At 44.6% G+C, this 8182-nt stretch overlaps 1 pseudogene; it reads right to left on the bottom strand.

The window, feature by feature from the left end:
* Positions 1–1997: 1997 nt before the first annotated feature.
* Positions 1998–4648, bottom strand: LOC130678971 (olfactory receptor 8S1-like; annotated as a pseudogene).
* Positions 4649–8182: the final 3534 nt, after the last annotated feature.

An 8182-nucleotide genomic window follows, 5' to 3' on the forward strand; every position in this document is an offset into this window, starting at 1 on the left:
AGGAAATTTCACCTGTAGGTATACCATCAATGAGGCCACAAAATAGAGGCCTTTGTTGAAGGAAACTGACAGTAAACTTATTTGCAGAGAGGCTCTTAGCCTGAGGGTCAGAGGAGCTAGAAGACAGAAGCCAGGGAGCTGGCATGGAAGTAGTCTTGACTAATGCAGACCTCCTAGTTTGGGTAGAAGCAGGACAGGAAACTTCTGCTCTCATTCTGTAACTGTCCTTGGAGTTGAATGGGAGTTGGGATGGCAGCTGAGCATTTGTTCTGCTTCTCCAACTCCTCCTTCCTCTAGGCCTCGAAGAAGTCTTCCACCAGGCAGAGATCTGAAGGTGGGTGGTGGGGAGGCCCAGGGCAGGGCTGTCAGACTGCACACCCACCACTCATGAGCTCTATGTGAGGAGGACTCAGCGTGGTGCCCAACAACACGGACTCTCCCTTGTTGCCCCAATTTCTCCATCATGCCACTTTCCTCTGACATCTGTATTGCTGTAAAGCAGGAATTTTTCTGGATAAAATTAAATGGTTCCTTTCATATGCTCCTTCTCTCATTCCCTGTACTTGCTCATTCATTAATTTTTTTTACACTAATTGAGAGTCAATTAGGTGACAGGACTACACTGGTCACTGGGGAAACAGAAGCTAAATAGACAGGGACTCTACTCTCAAGACTTAAACTTCAGGGGAGGATACTCATTTTGTACGTTTCCTAGGATCATGCAAGAGAAAGGGGTCTTCAGATGGATCCCTTACAGCTCCAGAGGATTTACTATTAGCTATGCTCTACTTTAGGTGTTACTTGTCAAGAACAAAGACAGTAGGAGACACACTTATTTTACTTATTATGAAGCTGTAGATCTTGCCTGGGGTTTAAGAGTATGGGAGCAAAAGAGGAGATGGGTCTCACAGTACCAAGATGGGATTCTTCCACAATGCAGTGGGAACTTCGCCAGTGGTCCGATAAGTTGACATACACTTTGTGCAAAGACAAAAGCAAGAGAGGAAGAGGCAGAAATGGGATGGGTACAGAGAACAAGAAATATTTCTTATTGAGAAATAATAGGCAAACATGACTGTATAAATTTAGGGTGGACAGCATGATGGTTTGATTTACAGATATTGTGAAATGGTTATCACAACAGGTTCAGCCAAGACCCATCATCTCATATGGATGCAATAAAGAAAAGAAGAGAAAAAACATTTCTCCTTGTGATGAGAAACCCCTGTTAACTTCCCTATGCATCACACAGCAGTGGTAGCTGGGCTTATCTGGTACATTGCACCCCTAGCACTTATTTATCTTATAACTGGAAATTCGCACCTTTTAACCCTCTTCCTCCACTTCCCTCTTCCCAACCCTCAGCCCCTCTGTACCCCAAGGTCTTTCCTATGAACTTGGGTCTTTGTTCTTGTTGTTTTAGATTCCACCTGGGGGTGAGATCATACAGTGTTTGTCTTTCTCTGTCTGATTTCTTGTACTAAGCATAATGCCTTCAAGTCTGCCCATGCTGTTGCAAATGGTAAGATTTCCTCATTTTTTTATGTCTGAATAATATTCCACCACATGTATATACACCAGATTTTTGTTATCCGTTCACCCTTCAGTGGACACTTAGGTTGCTTCTGTGTCTTGGCTTTTGTAAATAAGGCTGCCATGCAGTTCGAATTAGTGTTTTTATCTCGCTAAGGTAAACTCCCCCAGAGTGGAATTGCTGGATCAGATGGAAGCTGTATTGTTGCTGTTTTGAGGACATTCCATACTGTCTCTCTGAGGATCTTCCTGTGCAGGGACTAGGCCCCCGGTGTGGGTGTCTTCTGTTCTGCGGAGGTTTCCCCAACCAGCCTGACGGGGGCAGGGCACTGGGGTCAGAGGAACTAATTCCTTTGATTCCAAAAAGAATGAATGCAGGGATAGCAGAGTGGCGATGGCTCTTCATGCCTCCTCTCCCTTCTCACAACTTTTCCTTCCATTAGGAGGTGGCAGCGGGGACTGGGCTAGACGGGAAGCCAGGGCCTCCTGGCCAGCATCTTGCTCAGAGCCGCCTTCACCTCCCGGTTCTTCAGACTGTAGATGAGGGGGTTTAGCAGCGGGGTCACCACACTGTACTGCACGGAGAACACTTGCTCCAGGACTGAGCCTGATGCAGGAGTCATGTACCTTGAAAGGAATTACACAGAGGACTGTACTGAGCTCAGGCCAATGGCCGAAGTACTGCTGGCAGCCACACTCCATCCCATCCCAGGGACTCGGCAGCGAGGGTCCTCAGAGCTGAGATGACTATCACTGGCAGCAGGGCCAGGAGATGACTGCATGGTCAGGGACAGCAGTTGACCTTCTCACATTTCGGCCTTCAAATGCCTCCGAACAGAGGGGTCTTGTGCGGAGCTTCATAGGAGCTGCCCTGAGGAGGAAGGGAGCTCTGCGGCATCTCAAAGGCGGCAGGTTAGGACAGAGCTAACAGCGGCGTGGCGCCTCTCCATAGCACTGCATACTCTTGCAAACATCTTTTCTTACTAGTTATGATAATAGTATGAAGATATTTTTCTCTTATTTTCCTTATAGATACAACGGCATATTCTCATCTTGTGATGATCGCTCCTTGCGAACTGTGTGCTTAGGCCGATAATGCTGTCATGGTTCCCCACATTTATGGCTCTGGGAGTTGCCCTCAGAATCACAGCACATTATTTTTATAATACTTAGTGGAACAAACATTTGCCCTTTTAAGTGCATTTTTCTTTGGTTTAGAAAAGAGACCAAACTTGGTAAATGAAAGGAAAATTTTTTTAAATATGTTACGCACAATATATGAATCCAAAATAATAAGATTAAATTTTTGGATGCATCTTGTTACCTGTCACTGAAAATATTTACCAAAGAAGCATTGCAATGGTGCCATCATCACTGGAATGTTCTCTGTGAATCTTGGTGTGCTTGGTTAAAAAAGATATTCATTTTCTACTGTCATTCTTTTTCATCTAATTCATCTCTCCTGGCATTTCTGTGGAGTCGGTAGGAGAAATCTTATTGCCCTCCTATGGCCTAAGGAAACTGACACGGAGAGAGAAGAGCTCTCCTGGACCACCCCTTATCATCCTTTCCTACCCCTCACTTCTCTCTAAGTCACAAGCAGGTGAGAAAACCCATCTCCAGTTCACTAGTAGAGGCAACAGACCATTAATCATCCTGTCTCCTGGTAAGGGAGGCCTCGTCAGCTAGAGCTGTTTATGTTCGACAGAGCATGGTAGGAAAGAGCATGAGGTTTGAAATCAGTGAGACATGGTTTATGTTGTGGCCCCATTAGTAGCTTGTTCTGGGACCTTTGAGAAATCACCTTGTTACTCCTGAAACTCAGGTTCCACATTTGAAAATGGGGTTAATACAGGTTCTCCTTTGGTATGCTGCCTACTGAAATTAGTCTTGACCATGTAAAGCAGCTGGTATAGAGTAGGTGCCTAGTAAGTAGCTACAGCACAAATAAGCTTTGAAGACATCATGTTCCTGTAGGAAAGAAGGGTGGCACCTGTTTCATGGGTGATACATCTTATATTATTTTTTGTTTAGCACTGAATAAAAATCTACCAAAGATCTCCGATTTCCTCTTGAGATCCCCCAAATCATAGGTTAATAAAGTAGGTCAAAGCTTTAGTTCTCACATCAGATCATTTTTTCAGTTAGACACCTGAGGCCTCAGAAAGAAAATGAAATTGTTATAATTAGTCCATAGCAGAGCCAGAACTGGAACCCAGGCCTTCTGAATTTCAGTACAATTTCTTTCCTGCTACTTTGAAATGCTCTTTTTTATAGACCAAGGCTACTTTAGGGTAAGGAATAGCCTACATTTACAGTCAGGAGGTTGTTAGTACAACATACCTGAAAACTCCTGAACCGTAAAAGATGGCGACCACAAGAAAATGAGAAGAGCAGGTGGAGAAGATCTTGCTCCAGCCCACGGCGGAGTTGGTGCCCAGAGCTGTCATGATGTTGTGGGTGTAGGAACGCAGCAACAGGACAAGGGTGCCAGGCCCAGGACCACCATGGTGGTCAGGATGGAGGCAACACTGATGGAGGTGTCTGAACAGGCCAACACGAGCACAGGGGGAAGCTCACAGGCAAAACTACAGATGAGGTTTGGGCCACAGAAGTGCTGCTGAGCCAGGAGGATGGTGCTCACTAGGCTGGTCCCCATTCCTATGGCCAAGGATGCTCCCACCAGGCCAGTACATACCTTTCTGTTCATAGCCACCACATACAGCAGTGGGTGGCACACAGCCTGGAACCGGTCGTAGGCCATGACCTAAAGGAGGCAAGCTTCAGTGGCCCCAGAAAACAAGACCAGGGAGAGCTGCGTGAAACACTCGAGGAGGGATATAGTCTTCCACTTGAAAAGAAGGTCCTGTAGCAGCTTAGGTACAATGACTGAGGAATAGAAAGCATCCAGGAAGGAGAGGTGACTCAGGAAGAAGTACATGGGCGTGTGGAGGTGGGAATCAGCCCTGACCACCAGCAGCATCGTCAGGTTCCCTGTGAGGGTCAGGAGGTAAACCGCCAGGAAGAGCACGGAGAGCCCAGCCTGGACCTGAGGGTTGTCGGACAGTCCTTGGAGAACAAACGTGGGGACTGTGGTCACGTTGCCAAGTTCCATGGAGCCGTCAGGTTCCCTCTCAGAGGGACAGGAGCGGAAGGGAACACTCAAATGGGTGATGAGTGTCAGAGCAGGCCTGGGCATGAGGCAGCGTGGGTAAAGCTTCCTGGCTGACCCAGGACACTCCCTGGGACAGAGGTCCCCCAGCCAGGTCAGACTGCCGCAGCCCTTCCCAGCTCAAGGCAGTGACCTGTCGGCCGAGGTGGGGAGGTGGGAAGGAAGAGCGTAGAGAATCAGACCCGGAAAGGAGGGAAGAGAGCAGGAGTATCCAACTGGAGATGGAAAGGGAGGGTTTGGGGACAGGCTCCAGAGCACTGAGAAGCACTGTGTTCAGTTCCAAGAGGAACAGAGCTCAAACCACTGGAGGGGTGACTGGCACGGTGAGTCAGCAAACAACCTCTGGCTGACCGTCAGGTGGTCAGGCCGTGATGGATGTTTGAGGACTGGTGAGGGTGCTGTGAGACCTGGTGATGGGACCAGAGCCTTCTCTGCCACTGTCAGCTTGCGAGGATATCACCTGAGTTTCTCATCTAAAAAAAGATCTGGGAAAACTAAATATTTTCCAAGGTCCACTCCAGCTTATAAATTCTAATGACTGGGGGAGAATCTTCCTTGGGTAGCTCTGGAACTACAGGGAAACCCCTTCTTCTCTTCTCTAAAAGCCCAAGCAGAAGTGGCACATGTGCGGGCTGGTTTCATGGAAGCCAGGCAGGAGGAAGCCCTCAGAGCAGAGAGGAGGGCGGTCAGTTCCTCCAAGGCCTTCCCATTCCGGGGCTTCTGTGAATCTATAATGCCCACTGTTTCCACTACAATCTCAGTACTTAACAGGAGAGTCCACAAAGACTGTGCTATTCCCTGAGTTGGTACCAGCAGATTTGGATAAAGCCAAGTCAGACCTGGGCCATATTCTGTGCATCGCAAGGATGGTAAAAGCCCAGAACACCTGGCAAAATGGAAAGTGATAGAGTTCAGAGCAGAGAAGGGGAAAGTGGTCACCCCTCCCTCCTTGGTGGGTAACTCAGGAGGGTGATAAACAGGATCTAACCTCTAGTCATGGCTTGTGCATTCACGGGTTCCCAGAGTGGACAGTTTTAGGGGCAGATGTGTATGAATGAGAAGGAGATTTGTCTTCACCTGGGCTCCCTCAGGCAACAACAGATGCTCTCAGTGGAGGATACCTGAGTGGCATCCTTTCCAGCACTGGAGCAAAAGCCACAGGTGTGACCAGGGCTGTGTGGGCTCCCCTCAGCTCTGTCTTTCCAGTAGAAGATGCCAAGGTGGGACTTCTGAGCAAGGAACCATCCCTACAGTCTTTCTGTCCAAGGGGAGGCCTTCTTGACTCTGCCTCCCAAATAACAAAGGACAGAGGGACTTGATCTCAGCTCCAGACCATGGAGAGTGAGAGGGGGTCCCCGGAGAGGCTCCTAAGCAGGAGGTCTGCTCTGAATCTGAATGATTCTCCAGGGCCAATTATTCCTCCCCTGTATCAGTCATGGTCCAACTGGTTGCATCACACAAGAGCGGCCCTCGGGTGACCAATAATTTCTAAAGATAACACTATAGACCTCAAAAGGATTCCTAGTTCTAAAACCTAGAATTTCCTCCCTCCATCATACACTTCTTTCTCATTTTGTTATTTTTTAAATTGTATTTTTGATTAAAAAATAAGATGGCAAAAGATAGAATATGAAAATTGTAAACATACTTCAAATATGAAAACAATACTTTAGTGATATTTTAATGACAAAAACAGCAAAAATTAATCATGTCATCCAAAATTAATTATCTTATTCATTGCAATTCAAATAAAATGTAAATAGATTTAAAACTTTAAAATGAATTTTTAATTGTGGCAAAGTCGTTTATTATGGACACATTTAAACATACATAAAAATAGAAATAAGAGTGTAATAACCATTCTGTATCCATCATCCAGTATCAACAATTATCACCTCAGGGACCACTTGGGGTTGAAAAAAGCTGGTCTTTACATTACATGAACAGTCATGTGTCTAAAACATGGGTACGCTCTAATACTGAAAAGTAGAAGGGATATGCTGCTTACAAGAGACTCACCTCAAGCCCAAAGACATGCACAGACTTAAAGTCAAGGGATCAAAAAAGATATTTCATGCAAACAACAGAGAGAAAAAAGCAGGTGATGCAATACTAGTATCAGACAAAATAGACTTCAAAATAAAGAAAGTAACAAAAGATAAAGAAGGACATTACATAATGATAAAGGGCTCAGTCCAACAAGAGGATATAACCATTATAAATATATATGCACCCAATACAGGAGCACCAACATATGTGAAACAAATACTAACAGAATTAAAGGAGGAAATAGAATGCAATGCATTCATTCTGGGAGACTTCAACACACCACTCACACCAAAGGATAGATCCACCAGACAGAAAATAAGTAATGACACAGAGGCACTGAACAACACACTAGAACAGATGGACCTACTAGACATCTACAGAACTCTACATCCAAAAGCAACAGGATACACCTTCTTCTCAAGTGCACATGGAACATTCTCCAGAATAGACCACATACTAGGCCACAAAAAGAGCCTCAGTAAATTCCAAAAGATTGAAATCCTACCAATCAACTTTTCAGACCACAAAGGCATAAAACTAGAAATAAAGTGTACAAAGAAAGAAAAAAGGCTCACAAACACATGGAGGCTTAACAACACGCTCTTAAATAATCAATGGATCAATGATCAAATCAAAATGGAGATCCAGCAATATATGGAAACAAACGACAACAACACAAAGCTCCAACTACTATGGGATACAGCAAAAGCAGTCTTAAGAGGAAAGTATATAGCAATCCAGGCATATTTAAAGAAGGAAGAACAATCCCAAATGAATAGTCTAATGTCACAATTATCAAAATTGGAAAAAGAAGAACAAATGAGGCCTAAGGTCAGCAGAAGGAGGGACATAATAAAGATCAGAGAAGAAATAAATAAAATTGAGAAGAATAAACAATAGCAAAAATCAATCAAACCAAGAGCTGGTTCTTCGAGAAAATAAACAAAATAGATAAGCCTCTAGCCAGACTTATTAAGAGGAAAAGAGAGTCAACACAAATCAACAGTATCACAAACGAGAAAGGAAACATCATGACGGACCCAACAGAAATACAAAGAATTATTAGAGAGTACTATGAAAACCTATATGCTAACAAGCTCAGAAACTGAGGAGAAATGGACAACTTCCTAGAAAAATACAACCTTCCAAGACTGACCCAGAAAGAAACAGAAAATCTAAACAGACCAATTACCAGCAACAAAATTGAAGCAGTAATCAAAAAACTAACAAAAAACTAACAGAGAACAAAAAGATGGATTTACCTCGGAATTTTATCAGACATACAGAGAAGACATAATATCCATTCTTCTTAAAGTTTTCCAAAAAATAGAAGGGGAGGGAATACTCTCAAACTCATTCTATGAAGCCAACATCATCCTAATAACAAAAGCAGGCAAAGACCCCACCAAAAGAGAAAACTACAGACCA

Source organism: Manis pentadactyla, chromosome 10, assembly GCF_030020395.1.
Source record: "Manis pentadactyla isolate mManPen7 chromosome 10, mManPen7.hap1, whole genome shotgun sequence".
NCBI lineage: Eukaryota > Metazoa > Chordata > Mammalia > Pholidota > Manidae > Manis > Manis pentadactyla.